We start from the raw sequence: 16,205 nt of genomic DNA on the forward strand, positions 1-16,205 counted from the left end.
TTGAAGAGTCTTAACAGTGAGAGCAACAGCTATGAACTGTTATGCTGCTTTCTGCCTCAGAGTTAGCTAAGTATGTCACAGCTTTATCTAAGTTTTAGCTATTTAAGTCTCAGCTACATGCTTTGTATTTAATCTGCAACTGCAAGTATACTGAGTAAATGTTACTGGCTCTTTAAACTTTAAAAAAGAGAGTTTTGCATAGTTTTTATAGGAGAAAAAAGAGAACTAATTGAAGGATCAAACGACCCAGGGCTGACTTTCGCACACTCTGCAAATGTGAACTAGAGTCTAATTCCCACAAGACGTGCATCTGGCAACTTCACTATGTAGCTTTCAGCAAATACTGAAGAGGCAACTCCAGACTCTCCAAGTGTTCCTATTTTCCAGGGATGTCCCTGATAAATCCCGGAATGTCCCACTTTTCCTTCAGATGTCCCTACTTTCCTTGGAGAAATGTTGTGGGGGGGGGTATGGAGTTATCTGACCCCTGAGCCATCTGAAGGCAGCCCTGTATAGGGAAGTTTTTAAATGTTTAATGTAATATTATGGTTTTATATATGTTGAAAGCCACCCAGAATGGCAACCCAGTGTGTTGGGTGGGAAATAAATAGTAAAATTCTTCTTCTTCTTCTTCTTGAATAGGCCGTCCCTATTTTCATCGGAGAAAGGTGGAAGGGAATGAGTCACTGAGTCCTTGAAAGAATGCTAATAGAAGAACAATTGGCCATTTAGTAAGAAAGATCTTGAACACCAACATGTGTAAACACGTCAGCACTAGTCAAAGTTCATATGGGAGAGTGGAAATCACATAGGTAATTTCTTCTTTTAAAAAGCCACTTCATTTATGAATAACTGAGTAACTAAGACCAACATTATGGCTCATTTTGTTTTATCTTAGCAGCCAGTCGTTAGGCAAGTTCAAGGCATTCTCCATTACCTCTTGGGGGAGCAGATTGCATGGTTTAACTATGCAGTTTGTGAATAATAGCTTATTTTGCTTGTCTCAAATTTTTCCACATTTAGAAGAAGAAGAGAAGAGTTTGGATTTGATATCCCACTTTATCACTACCTGAAGGAGTCTCAAAGCGGCTAACATTCTCCTTTCCCTTCCTCCCCCACAACAAACACTCTGTGAGGTGAGTGGGGCTGAAAGACTTCAGAGAAGTGTGACTGGCCCAAGGTCAGCCAGCAGCTGCAGGTGGAGGAGCGGGGAATTGAACCCAGTTCACCAGGTTACAAGTCTACCGCTCTTAACCACTACACCATACTGGCTCTGATTTAGCTTCATTGGATTTCCCCAAGTTCTAGTATTAGGAAAGAGGAGAAAAACTTTTCTCTATCCAATTTCACCACACCATACATAATCTGGTACACCTATATAATGTCACCTCTTGCTCACCTTTCTCAGAACTAAAATGTTATAACCTTTTCTCATAGGCGAGTTGCTGTATCCCATGCTTTGTATGTACAGATGTTTCTCATACAGTTTATCAAATCTTCAAATAATTACAGGCTGTCAAATCAATGCAGTTCTAAAACTATTTGTTCAAAGCATGCTTCAGTCAAATATAAAAATGTAAAGAATGAAAAAAATAATTTTAAAGACTATTTACTTACTGTGGGTTGTCAATCAAGGCTTCAGAGGGGTGTTTATTGAATAAAACATTGGGGAAGACGTAGCGGATATGAGATGCTATGCCACCAATGACAGGGTCACCTGGCTCATACCACTCATGTGGAATAGGTACAGGGCTGGCTGTGGTAAAATGAGCACTATGCACTTGGCACACCATGTTGGGGAAGAGCAGGAGAAGCAGCAACAACAAGGTTCTACACATGGACTCTTCTTTGCCTCTCTACAATATCATCATCATCATCATCATCATCATCAGCCTGATTTGAACAGCATGGATTTAGAGGCAGCTGATTCTGCCAGTTCAGTGCTTAAAGGGACATGCATGCATCTTATCATTAAACTCTGTCGCAAATACCTGCCTTGACTGGTAAATAAGATGATGTGATTTGATATATGACCTGTACAACCACAGAGCCAGGCCTCTCTCTCCTGCATTATTCTAACTGTCTATGGGACACTGGGAGACTATAAACATTTCAGGCTTGCTTGTTGACCCCCCTCCCCGCCCCATATTCTGCCTTCTGGAGCATTGGCAAGGTGAATTAATTACTGTAATTTGAATAATTACAGGGGAGACAATCACTTCTTGCCATTTTTTTTACGACCCCACATTGCATCATCATTAGCAGAGCTGCCAAGTAAATATATTTATCACCTCATGGAATTATAGTTTAGGAAGAACAAGGTTTTTCTTGCTTCTTTTGTGTGTGTATATGCAACCATGTAATGGAGAAGAGTGAAAATGAGGTGATGTTAGATACTGCTCTGGGTGCTTTCGTGGCTACCTTGTTAGCAAGTCTTCAGTGGAAGCAACTTTCTATTTGTGTGAACAGCAAGTTCTCACCAAGAAACAAAACAATGGTTTCCGGGTAACTAGGTCAACTGTATGAATGCAACGGAGGAGGCAAAGTGGATAATATGTGGGGGGAAATTGTAATTTTCTGTTCCTTGGCATGAGGAAAACTTTGTATTAGATTGGTCTGTAAAATTGAATGTTATTGGTATGTTGAGGAAGTGGGGCCTCACCCATTTGCCATTTCACACTGAGGCCCCTTTGATCCTTTGTTCTCTTAATGACCCGTCACCCAGGCTATCACTTCACGGGAAATTAGCTTGTCTGAATTAGCTTGCTGATTCAGGGGATTAGAGATGTCTAATACACAGTTTAGCGTTCCAAACCCTAATTAAATTCTGACACTTGCTGGTTCCAGAGATTACAATGGTCTGACAACCAGAAGCTCAATATTGCTTCATAAAAATAAATAATAGGTTTAATCATCTCTACTCCTCATTCATATCAGTTGACCATTAAGAAAGTTATTGCATTCTGTTGAGGTTTCTTTTTCCAACTCAAAGTTTCAGTTTCTTCAGTTGAACTTTGGATCTGCATTTGAACTTCTGTCGCGACCATTCTGCAACCCGGAATTAATTTTTTTTTATTTCATAAATAAAATGTTCACCATCTGATCATAAAACCCCCTCATTTTCATTTGGCCACATTGTCCTAATTAATTTAAATATGTTGATGTTTTGGTGTAGAACACAAAGAACGTGTTTGAAGCCACAAAGTCTTCTGTTTATAGCTTTCTTTGTATTGGATGCTACTTGTGGAGGATTGAATGACACGGCGTCTGATGATGTTAAATCAAAGTCTATTTAGATTTTAGTAAAGTTGCCTGTCAGTGTGAAGGACAGATATATCATTCAGAAGTGCAATAACTTCAGGCATAGAATTCCTGTTCCTAGATTCTGGGTCCAGCACATCCTTATGCCCACACAGCTGCAGCAGTTGCTCTAGTCAGTGGTTGGATAGGTAAACTCTGCATCAATCACTATCTTCTTGGGAGCAGAGCTGGCCCAAGACATCTTGGTGTCTGAGGTAAGCCACAAAACGGCATCCCCATCCTCTCCAGGGAAGAAGGAATGAGTGAAGATCTCCATCAGGAACAAGTGGGGAATAAAGATCTACACTGGGATCTGCTGCCCCTGTGGATCTTGCCGCCAGAGGTGGTTGCCTCCCCTTGTCTCATGGGAGGGCCAGCCCTGCTTGGGAATCATGCAACACACTGTTATCCTCTATCCCTTTATTTTCCCCTTGTGGTGTAGGAACTTTTTACTATGAGTTTGAATGCATGAGGATATTACTTTAAATGCACCCATAGTTCTATATATTCTGCACTGTACTAATCAATCTATTATTAAAAGATCATTTATTATTTTGTAATAAACCAACTTTGTGGGGAGCAGTCCAATTTGTGAGAGCTCATTTGTGGGCATGAGATAATTTGGGTCAATTCTCAGAGCTGTGTCCAGCTGACTCTAGTAAAAGATCTCACAAGGGAGTTTGTTTTAGGGGTTAGGTAGGTTGCACACACACATGGGGATTCCAATTTACACTTTTAGGACCTCATGTTCCTACATTGATACCAACAACATAAGTGAAACTACAAACATCTCTGTTGATTACTTATTTCTTTCTATCAGCTGCTCTCTATTGTTGAATTCAGGCCTTTCCAAAATAATGTAACTTTTTAAATTTAGCTTTTTAAATTCATATATCACTTAATCAAAAACTATACTATAATACATATATTATCTCTACTTCTCATTCATATCATCTATCTAATCATAAAAGCTGTAGAATAATGTTGATGTTTCTCTTTCTCTTTTGGAGTTTCAGTTTCTTCAGTTGAAGCTCATGTTTGCCTCATTTGGTCAGAATGGGCTCCAAAAATAACATGCAACCATTTTGCAGTCCAGAAAAAAAGACAAAATTGCTGAAATTCTCATTTTTTGATGTTTCACTGTGGAATACAAAGAAAAACACCATGGGACCTCAAATTCTAATATTATTTAGATCTTTCTTTGTATTAGATGTTCTCTGGTGTTCAACTCAGGCTTCACAAGAATAATGTAGCATTTGGGGAAAAAGATGCAAGCCAGTAATCCAGCACTAGAAGCCAAGATGGAGAAGATCTCCACAGCCACCATGTATTTTCCTCTGGTGCTCAGGTAGGTTGGAATAAAGGCGATCCAAACGCTGCAGAAAACCAGCATGCTGAAGGTGATGAACTTGGCTTCATTGAAGCTGTCCGGCAATTTCCTGGCTAAGAAGGCTACAGCGAAGCTGAAAATGGCCAGGAAGCCCATGTAGCCCAAAACACAATAGAACATGAGGACTGACCCTTCATTACATAGGAATATAATTTCTTCACTCATTGATTGCATGTCCAAATCTGGGAAAGGGGAAAAAGTTGTCAGCCAAAGACCACAAAGCCCTACTTGAATTTTAGAGCAGGAGAGGACAATGGAATAAGCCAGTTTTTTGCCTATCCACTTCCTGATTGTGGATCCTGGCTTGGTAGCCACGAAGGCCAAAACCACTGAAATGGTTTTGGCCAAGATACTGGAGAGGGCCACAGAGAAGACGATGCCAAAACCTGTTTGTCGGAGAAGGCAGGTTGCCTCCTTAGGTGTTCCAATGAACATTAAGGAGCAGAGGAAACACAAGAGGAGGGACACAAGGAGAATGTAAGTGAGGCTTCTGTTGTTGGCTTTGACGATGGCAGTGTCCCGGTGTTTAATGAAGATGCCAAACACTAGAGCTGTGATCAGAGACAACAGTAGTGCCGAGAAAGTTGAAATGATGGCCAAAGTTTCATCAAAGCCAAGAAAGTTTGGTATTTTAGGAATGCAATTATCCTGGTCTTTGTTTGGATACTTATTTGCTGGGCAACTGATACATGTTTCCATGTCTGAAAAGAAATGATTAGGAGAATTTGAAACTATGAAGAAAATTCTTAAGAATTTTTGTCATCAGGAGTTCACCTAGCTAATGTTCTTTACCGGGGTAGCTTTCAAAATTCCTAGCCCAAAGACTTTTGTCTGAGATATTTCAAAATTAATCTCATATATCAAATCTGGAATTTCTACATAGAATATATCTCTATGTGTTAGTGGTCCTCCTCCTCTTTCTTAGAATCACAAGCTGTTATAGTGAAATGAGAGGATTATCACAGCTAAAATCTTCTGAACTGAGAGAGGTTACCTCCCTTTCTAAAAATATTTTCTTCAGGGTGTTTTAAAGATTATATTGCAAACAATGAGGACAATACAGACACCACAATTTTAATCCTTTCACCTCCATGCTTTTAGTGACAACAAAAATTTAAGGACTTAAGAGTCGGCTAAATAAATGGTGTAGTATGACATTTCTCACCCTTTTCACTTGAGTATGTCCCGCTGGGACACGGATCACAATCATAGCAACAAAATTTACTTCCCTCCTTCTTTTTCTTCCCGTAACCAGGATGGCAGTTGTCATTACATACTGACAGGGGTGGCGCCTATCCAAAAATATAAGAATAATTTATTTTTTAATAAAATATTTTATGGGACTTAATCTAACACCAGGGGGTCTATCAGCAAAAGGAGCGACCGATAACATGAAACATATGATCCGAATGTGCACAGGTGACGCATAGAATGGGATAAAATGCTGTTGTTAAGCATCATACGAGCCCAATATAATTTGAGCATACATATTTGACATAGCTATACATACAACTTTATTAGAATTCAATAAATGGGCTATGCCAGTTGTAGGAACCATAGCTGTTTCCTTCACGAATGTCACTTGGTGTCCTTATTAATTTTATAATGAATGATTTTAGAGTGTTGTTTGTGCTGTACTTTTGTACTGTTTTATTGTTGTTAGCCGCCCTGAGCCTGGCTTCGGCTGGGGAGGGTGGGATATAAATAAAAATTATTATTATTATTATTATTATTATTATTATTATTATTATGCAACTAAAGGATGTGGGAATTGGAGGTACTGTAGTATAATGATTCTGCTCCTACCTGCAGTGTTGTTACTAGTAAGTACCGTAAATTTCGCTCTATAACACGCAGATTTTTTCTCCTAAAAAGTAAGGTGAAATGTCTGTGCGTGTTATTGAGCGAATGTGTGGTCCCTGGAGCTGACTCGCCGGAGCGCAGGGGAAAAATAGGCAAAAATAAGATGGGGGGGGCGGGCGGAAGAGGGAAGGCAGAAGCTTTCCTGCATTCTGCCTCAGGGTCTTACTGCCCGCCCGCTTCTGTTGCTGCGTTTGCTCAAACTCAACAAAGAGCAGGGAATCCCCTGCCCTCCTGGCAAGCAGAGGGTTAAGGAAATTATCGCGTCCTTCCTTCTAATCTTCCCTAGTCACACTGCGTGCAGGCTCCAGCCCACCACTTCCTCCTCTCCGTGCTCTAGGGACTCGCAGGCAGCCGAAAAGCATGCAGGTGGGAGAGAGAGAGAGAGAGAGAGAGAGAGAGAGAGAGAGGGCTGGCTTGGGTGGTGGTGGGGGAACAACTTTTGCTTTACAATGGTAGGTTTCTCATTTCTTTTCCAAAAGCAGAGAGCCCTGCCCCCAGGCCCCCTCCAAATTACAGCTTCTCCAAGCAATGTACTGCTGGAGGGAGACAGCATGCTTGTTTGGAAGAGAAACCCTGCTTCCCTGCTTGTAAGTAACAGCAGGCTGGATTGCAGAGTGAGACATGGAAATCTCTGGATTTATATGCTGTATATCAAATATCTTAATCTATACTTTCTACACGCGGCTGGTAAATCAGAATCTCCTGAGCCAGGAGGATTACAGCATCTCTCCTCTCCCCTTCATTAAAAGCCTAATACATGTCCATGGCTACAGTCTGTACCAAAAAAAGCACGCGCCCACTGTTGCCTGGGGCTTCAATGGTGCAAAAACGTGGTTACAAAGCATGGACCCACAGGATCTTTGCATTGGGTCACCCCAAATTCACCATCAGATAACATAGCATGTCCATGGCTACAGCCTGCACCAAAAAAATCACGCACCCACTGTTGCCTAGGGTCGCAGTGGTGCAAAAACGTGGTTACAAAGCATGGATCCACATGGATCCTCAGGATTTTTGCATTGGGCTACTCCAAACTCACTGTCAGATCACATGTCTGTGGCCACAGCATGAACCACAAAAATCATACATCCACTGTTTCATTTAGAATATTTTTTTCTTGTTTTCCTCCTCTAAAAACTATGTGCGTGTTATGGTCTGGTGCATGTTATAGAGCGAAAAATACGGTAATACTAGGAGGGTATTGCTTAGTTGCATGTCTTTGGGGCTGTGCTGGCCCACAAGGTTTCAGGTTCAGTCATCTTTATGATTCAACATTTATATGGAATAGCGGCTATATTCTAGGAATCTGGAGGACAGTGTCACAAGTATACTGATGACCTGCATCTCTGTCTCAGCTTTCCGTAGGAATTAGGAGAACCAGTGAAGGTGTTGAACTGCTGTCTGAAGGTTGTGCTGGACAGGATGGTGGCTGAATCCTTTTATAAGTCCAAAGTTCTTTGGGTGAGTGTTTTCTGTGTCTCAGAATTATGTGAAGGATCTCTTCTGGGAGGGATGGCACTAAATCTGAAGGAAGAAGTTTATAGGTTGGAACTACTTTGAGATTCCAACTCATCATTAGGGTCTCAAGTGGCTTTTGTGGTTGGCTCTTTATGCCCAGCTTAGGTTTATGCACTAGGTGCAGCTATGCCTAGCATCATACAAAATCCAGGATATTATAATGTTCATTTTAAGCCCAGGCAATGCTGCAACAATCATAGGATCCTATCAGATTCCACAACCTGGAAATCTCCCTCTGGGACTTCACATAAAAGAATGTCTGACAACAGTATCTGATAGCCATTGGTCCTTCTCAATGTGAGATGTCTTCTGAGCATGTTGCTCTTTTTCGTATTGTGGCTCATATGTTTGTTTAGTGTTAGACCTTACAGTATTCCTTAAAGTATATTGCTTACTGCTTGTTGGCTTACCAATATACAATAAATAGAAAGACAATATCCCTATATTATTCAATATAATATCTAATTCAGGCAAAGTGCAATCAGCCTCAGCTGGGCAACAAGTAGGCTCTTTTAAACTAACCTGTTCCCACAAGTTAAGCCATTTGTTCAAATAGAGATTCTCACCATTAAAATAGTATCCATCTAGATAGGAATTTCCTCTTCTTCAAGACTACTTTTCTCTCCGAGGAAACATCACATTTAATCAGTGCTAAGTGACAAAAATGCCTCCTTGTTTTCATTGCATTCCATTTTATGGGATAGCCATGAATTTGACAAACTGTGCAGTTATTTCCTTACCTGAGTCAAGCCCCTGTGCCATTCAATCTGTCCATCATTAATGGTGAGCTCTTTGCCTGCAGGGGCCTGAGGATCCAGCCTTCCCACTTTAACCCTGATGTAGGATCTATTTGGGAAAGTGATCAAATTTGTAACATCAAAACCAGCTGCTAATTCTCCACGTTCATTTAATGTAATTTCATCACCAACAGAGTTGTTGAATGAGATCTTCTGTAGGAATGAGTGGAGCTAGGTGGAAAGAGAATCAAAAGGTCTATAAAGTATTAAAACATTCTGATTAAAATTGTTGAATAGCTTTCCTAGATGCATTCAAGATCTTTATAACTAAGGTTTATAAAGTTTTAATTCAACGTATAATTTATGACAGTGTAGAATTGGCTGAATCATTCTTGTTTTCTGCAAATGAAGGCATTTATACCACACACACCACACATGGAGGAAAAATTACATGCTGTCATGTCAAAAGACTTCTTTTATGCCCCCTTTCCATTTCACTTTTTAATCAGTATTGTGTGATGATATGTTCTTGCAATTTTTAAGAGGTTTTGAACAATCTCTCTGGATGACAATATTTAAGCCCACTACCAATTTATTGAGAAGCTGCAGTTTGTTATTCAAGGATGCGCCTCCTACCCTATGTTTTTTTTTAAAAAAGGTATATTTGAACCTTAAAGATACTTTTTCAATACTGATCATTTGAATAATTACGGTAGTTATATTTTGTGCAATGCCAAACGACTCTGCTGCCTCATTTCACCAATCTCTCCCTTCTCCTCTGCAAATCAATAGTTGATTTTTCTGATGCGTTTGCTGGTGTTGGCAGTGCAGAGAATGTTTTTCAAAGTTTGCATGGGTGAGTCAGAAAGTTCTTAAGAAATTCAAAGCGGGAAGGGGATTGCCTATATTTTTTCTATTATTTGTTAACATCACAAGGTGGCCAAGTGGAAAATGTGCTTGATTTTAATTTTCTTTCTCTTTTTGGTTTATGGCATCCCTATACTTTGCTAGAACAGTGTATACAATCAGAAGGTAGCAAAAGAAAAAAAAAAAGACAGGCACACCTTCCTAGCAAATATATTTGTAACAGCAAACACTACCTTCCAAGGCGCTATATTCTGAGGAGATCGGCTGCCTGCAGCCTCCATTCTTCTGTGGTTGGATCCAGCCAAGTGCCTATGTAAGGCATGTGCCAAAGCAGAGACAGCATTATAGATACTGTAGCTGTGGCTGGTCATGCTCATTTCAAAAAATGGTGCAGGAAGGCTCTCCAGCATCTCCTCTCCAGTACAAGGCTTAGCTTTCTTTGTTGACTTAGTAGAGTCTGTAAGTGAACAACCAAATGTTTGTTCCCAGAAACCTGAGATAAAACCATTTCCCTCTTCCCAGGAAGGATTTACACGCTGCAGAAAATCTTGAAAATCATTAACTTCCTTGGAGTGAATTTCAAAAGAGATAGCACCATGGAACATTTGTATATTAACATCAATAAGTTTCTGAAGAAAGTATATTATGAAATCAATCTGAGCTGTGGTAATCCATACTTTCCCTTCAGGTAAGTTCTTTTTGGACTGGGAAAGTATCAACTGAGTTAACCTCATTATATTTAGAGCAGTTGACAACCATATAATAGATGCACTTTCTCCATATACAACAACTGCATTTGCTTTGCTTGTTATGAAAGCTGGGGACAAAGTCCTTGTGTCACCCACTATATTAAATGAGTTACTAGTGATATGAACATGTTGTTTAACTCTTTCTGTGAATGCTGAACAGATCCTATTTTTGAAAAACATTGGTTCAATGGTATTCAAGAAACGTTCTCCAGCCTCATTAGCTGGAGTGATGAGCCCAACCCATTTCCATCCAAAATGCAGAAGCAACTGGATAATTCCCTTGTACTGAAGATCTTCATTAGGAGCCATGCTGTAAAAGGAGGGGAACTTAATTTGATCATTTGTGGATGTTTCAAATGCACCATATGAAATCTGAAAAAGAGAATAGAGAATACTCACTTCCAAAGGGATGGAAGAATTCAAAGGAAACCTATTTATCTCACATATCCCAAATTTAATGATATTTTGGAAAATATCCACCCCCACTTACATAAAAAATACACAAGCAATCTTGCTCAATTTCTCATTTCTTATGGAGAGCATTCTAGTTAGCATGTCCTGGGCTTAAATGAAAATATTATATGATTACAGTGGTACCTTGGGTTAAGAACTTAATTCGTTCTGGAGGTCTGTTATTAATCTGAAACTGTTCTTATCCTGAAGCACCACTTTAGCTAATGGGGCCTCCTGTTGCCATTGTGCTGCCGCCACATGATTTCTGTTCTCATCCTGAAGCAAAGTTCTTAACCCAAGGTACTATTTCTGGGTTAGCGGAGTCTGTAACCTGAAGCACCTGTAACCCGAGGTACCACTGTATATGATCCCAACTGGATACCCCATTTACCAACCTGGCACTTTTAAACCAATCTTCCCTTACCTGCATTAAGCACACATCCTTAGTAACCTTGTTCCTGTCATGCACATTGTTTGAGACCCCCATGCTATAACAATGCTATAACAACAACAAACCCATACATTTCAGTCCCTTTCACTTGTCCCTGTTATGCCACTCCATATTTATGAATCAATAGACTTACTGAAAAGAGAGCTGAAGAGTGAATTATGGTGTGAAATCTCAATTTTCTCTTATCCAGAATGTTCCTACCTGTGGAATTTTGTAAAGACCCAAGATGTCTGCCATGCACAAGGTGACCTCAGAGCTCAGTCCCCCAATGACTCCTATTATATTTTCCTGGGAGCCACATTTGTAGTTGGGGACAAAGATATGTGAGTTAAACAGCAGATCCAGAGTGGTGCGGTAGGTCATCTTAGAGTTATGGTAGCTGTCATAGATGTGGAACCCAAGAGTGACATTGGGCAAGACCTTGGGATTCTCATTGATCTCATCAATCGCAAACACCAGGGCAAGGATGTGCTGGAAGAACTTTGATAACACCCTGGGAATAAAGTGGCATTATATCATGGGAAAATAAAATAGTGCACATAATCTAGATTTGAGAGATACAGCTTTCAGACTGTTGGGATATATAAGGGCTATATTCAAAGAAAGTAAAGTTAGTAATGAAGTAAGCTTTATTGGAAAGATGGGTGTTGTTTTGTTCCTTGTTTTGTCCCTTTAGAATGTTTGGATTGCTCTTTAGTCCAGATCTTTTTTATTTTATTTACTCAAACACATAGATTGTGAAGAAATCTATACAGAATGGGTCAGAAATTTTTTTGACTTTCAGTTCATCTTCTGTATTTCTGACCATGTTGTTCCTTCTCTCTATACAGTTCCATCTAGAAACATGTGCTGTGCCATATGGCTATGCTACAGTTTTTGAAATTATTGCTATATCCCTTTGGTAGTAGCTTTCTCTGGAAATAAAAATGACAATAAAGGCGATGGCAGCTGCCATTTTCAATGCGAAGTATAAGTTTTTTGAGAGAATAAAGATACAGCAATGGAGAGTTACACATATTGTATTTCTACCAAGTATGCCTACTTGTGAACTAGCAATGATGGTTGTCAAAGGCTCTGATCCCATGTTTACAAAGCACTTTGAATACATTCTTCATTAAACTTACCTCTGCTTCTTTCCAATAAGCATTGGACACCACCATTTTATTTTAATAAATATTCTTACCGCACTTCATGAAGGAAACACGGGCTGACTTTCACTTGCTATGAATCCTCACAAAACCCCCTAGAGAAAATGGAGATTTGAAACTGTATCTCCCTAGTGCTAGTCTGCCATGATAAATGACATGTGGGCAATGAAATAGGAGGGCCGAGGACTAGAACGCAGGTGATGGAAGTTTCCATATGAAACAGATCAAACACACGTCAGGGAACATTAGCACGCCAACCACATGGCAATGGAAGAGGCAAAGAGTGCTTACTCTTACAGCCACTATTGTGCTGAGTTCTTATGCGTAGTGAATGGGTATCTGTCATCTGGCCAAGTTAGCGTTTCTCTGACATCAGCCTGCTGTAACAATTTAGGGTGGCACATTGGGGACAATATCACTCAGAGTCAGACAGTGTTTCATATCACAGCAGAGCAAGTCAAATGATATCTAGTGCACTCTCTGCTCCACCTTCCGTTCAGACGTGTGGGATGTTGGCATCCAAAACGCATATGTAAAGGGTTAATTTCAAGAGCTGTAGAACTCTGTGATGTCATACACTTTGTGGCAGTTATGACAGTTATGGCACTGTATTTAATCTGCAACTGCAGGTACACTAAGTAAAGGTTATTGGCTCTTTAAACTTTAAAAGAGAGAGTTTTGCATAGTTTTTATAGGAGAAAAAGGAGAATTAATTAAATGATCAAACGACCCAGGGCTGACTTCTGCACGCTCTGGAAATGGGAACCAGAGTCTAATTCCCACAAGAAGTGCATCTGGCAACTTTACTATGTAGCTTTCAGCAACTCCAGACTCTCCAAGTGTCCCTATTATCCAGGGACATCCCTGATTAAGTGAAGCCTTTCTGGTTTATGATTGTATCCCGGAACATCCCAGTTTTCCTTCAGATGTCCCTACTTTCTTTGGAGAAATGTTGTGTGTGGGGGGATATGGAGTTATCTGACCCCCAAGTCATTGGACGTCAGCCCTGTATAGGGAAGTTTGTAAATGTTTAATGTAATATTATGTTTTTTATATGTTGGAAGTCGCCCAGAGTGGCAACCCAATGAGTTGGGTGGGGAATATATGGTAAAATTATTCTTATTATTATTGAATAGGACGTCCCTATTTTCATCAGAGAAATGTGGAAGGAAATCAGTCACTGAGTGTGTGAAAGAATGTTAATAGAAGAACAAATGGCAATTGAGCAAGAGTAAGTAGAAAATAATTTGAACACCAACACGTGTAAACACATGTGCACTAGTCAAAGTTTATATGGGAGACTGGAAATCACATAATTTTATCTTATTCTTCTTTTATAAACCCACTTTGTTTATGAATAACTGAGTAACTAAGACCAACATTATGTTTTGTTGCGAAGACCTTACTTAACAGGGGGGAAGCAATCAATTAATAATGATACATGACATGAAATAATAGTTTTGCCTAGTGAAATTTATAGGTTCATTTTGTTGTATTTTAGCAGCCAGTCCTTATGGAAATTCAGGGCATTCTCCATTACCTCTTGGGGGAGCAAATTCCACAGTTTGACTATTCAGTGTGTGCATAAGTAGTTTCTTTTGCTTGTCTTGATTTTTTCCACATTTAGCTTCATGGGATTTTCCCATGTTCAAGAATTATGAGAGAGAGAAAAAATTTCACCACACCATACATAATCTGGTGCACCTATATAATGTCACCCCTTGCTCACCTTTCTCTGAACTAAAAAGTCCCAAATGTTGTAACCTTTTTTCATAGACGAGTTGATCTGATCACCTTTTTCCTGCTTTTTCCGAACCATTTCAAGATGTACAATAAATCTTTTTAGATATGGTGAGCAGAACTGTACACAATATTCCATAATTGGTATAATAGCATTATGATTTGTGTAGTTTTGTTTTTAGTTCCTTAAGGATTTAGTGAGGATTCCTAGCATGGAATTTGCCATTTTTACACTTTATATACACCAGGTTAGCATTTTCAATGAGCTATCCATTACTGTTCCAGTAACTCATTTGTGGTCAATCATCAGCAGTTGAAATGCCATAGATTTGTAAGTGAAATTAAGGCTTTTTTGCCCAAAGGCACATCACTTCACACATTGGATTGCATTTTTCATTTTACTGCCCTTATATCCCATTTCAAAAGATCCGTTTGGACCTCTTCACAATCCATTTCTGTTTTAAACACCTTGAAAAATTTGGTTGCATCAGCAAACTTGCCACCCCCCTTCTCCTTCTCTTACTCAATCTTCTCTTTGCAGAATTGGATCACTAAATCTTAAGGATTCCTAATGTCCAAGTGAGAGTTTAGACGTGGCTTGTATGCACAGATGTTTCTCATACAGTCTATCAAATCTTTCAAATTAATGCAGTTAATTAATTAATACAGTTTATTAATACAATTCTAAAACTACTCATTCAAAACAAAGTATATTTCAGTCAAATATAAAAATGTAAAGAATTAATAAAATCCTATTAAGGACTATTTACTTACAGTGGGTTGTTAATGAAGGCTTCAGCGGGGTGTATATTAAATAAAACATTGGGGAAGACGTAGCGGATATGAGATGCAATCCCACCAATGACAGGGTCACCTGGCCCATACCACTCATGTGGAATAGGTACAGGATTAGTTGTAGTAAAATGAGCACTATGCGCTTGGCACACCATGTTGGGGAAGAGCAGGAGAAGCAGCAGCAACAAGGTTCTACACATGGACTCTTCTTTGCCTCTCTACAATATCATTATTATCATCAGCAGCAGCCTGATTTGAACAGCATGGATTTGGAGACAGCAGATTCTGCCAGTTCAGTGCTTAAAGGGATACACATGCATCTTATCATTAAACTCTGTCACAAAGACCTGCCTTGAATGGTAAATAAGATGAAGTGATTTGAAGTATTGCCTATACAATCACAGAGCCTGGCTTCTCTCTTCTGCGTTATTCTAACTGTCTATGAAACCTTTCAGACTTGCTTGCTGATTCTCCCCCACCCGACATTTTGCCTTCTGGAGCATTGGCAAGGTGACTTAATTATTGTAATTTTAATAATTACAGGGGAGACAATCACTTCTTGCCATTTTTTAAGGACTCCATCTTGCATCATCATTAGTAGAACTGTCAAGTAAATATATTTATCACCTCATGGAATTATAGGTTAGGAAGAACATGATTTTGCTTGTTTTTTGTTGTTTTTTTGTATGCAGCCATGTAATGGAGAAGCGAGAAAATGGAGGGAGGTAGATACTGCTTCTTGTGCCTTCATGGGTACCTTGTCAGCAAGGTGTTGATGGAAGCAACATGATAACTTTCTATTTGTGTGAGCAGCAAGTTCTCACCAAGAACAATGGCTTCTGGGTACCTAGGTCAATTATATGAATGTAATGGGGGAGGGGAACTGGATAATTTTGGGGAGGGGATGTCTTTGCCATTTCACACTGGGTTCCCTTTGATCCTTTGACACATCACCCAGCCTATCACTTCACGGGAAATTAGCTTATATTAATCAGCTGCTGATTCAGGGGATTAGAGATGTCTAGTACATAGTTTGGCATCCCAAACCCTAATTAAATTCTGACACTTGCTGGGTCCAGAATTTATAGTGGTCTGGCAACCACAAGCTCTATATAGCTTCATAAAAATAAATAATAAGTTTCTGTTTTCATCTCAAAGTTTCAGTTTCTTCAGTTGAAATTTGGATCCGCTTTT

The 16,205-nt window shown here is 39.5% G+C and overlaps 2 long non-coding RNA genes across 3 annotated transcripts; both read left to right on the top strand.

Annotated features, from left to right (window-relative positions):
- Positions 1-4: 4 nt before the first annotated feature.
- LOC309516932 lies at positions 5-8,590 on the top strand. Of its 2 annotated transcripts, none has more exons than XR_014213074.1 (3): positions 5-812; positions 4,511-4,652; positions 7,926-8,590. It is a non-coding gene; the product is annotated as an uncharacterized lncRNA (long non-coding RNA). The 2 variants fall into 2 exon arrangements; XR_014213075.1 differs by having other exon boundaries at positions 4,511-4,648; positions 7,919-8,590.
- Positions 8,591-13,062: 4,472 nt separating this feature from the next.
- Positions 13,063-16,169, top strand: LOC309516928. The gene is made up of 3 exons (XR_014213070.1): positions 13,063-13,105; positions 13,613-13,707; positions 15,555-16,169. It is a non-coding gene; the product is annotated as an uncharacterized lncRNA (long non-coding RNA).
- Positions 16,170-16,205: the final 36 nt, after the last annotated feature.

This window comes from Podarcis vaucheri (genome assembly GCF_965113315.1).
Source record: "Podarcis vaucheri genome assembly, chromosome: 13".
NCBI lineage: Eukaryota > Metazoa > Chordata > Lepidosauria > Squamata > Lacertidae > Podarcis > Podarcis vaucheri.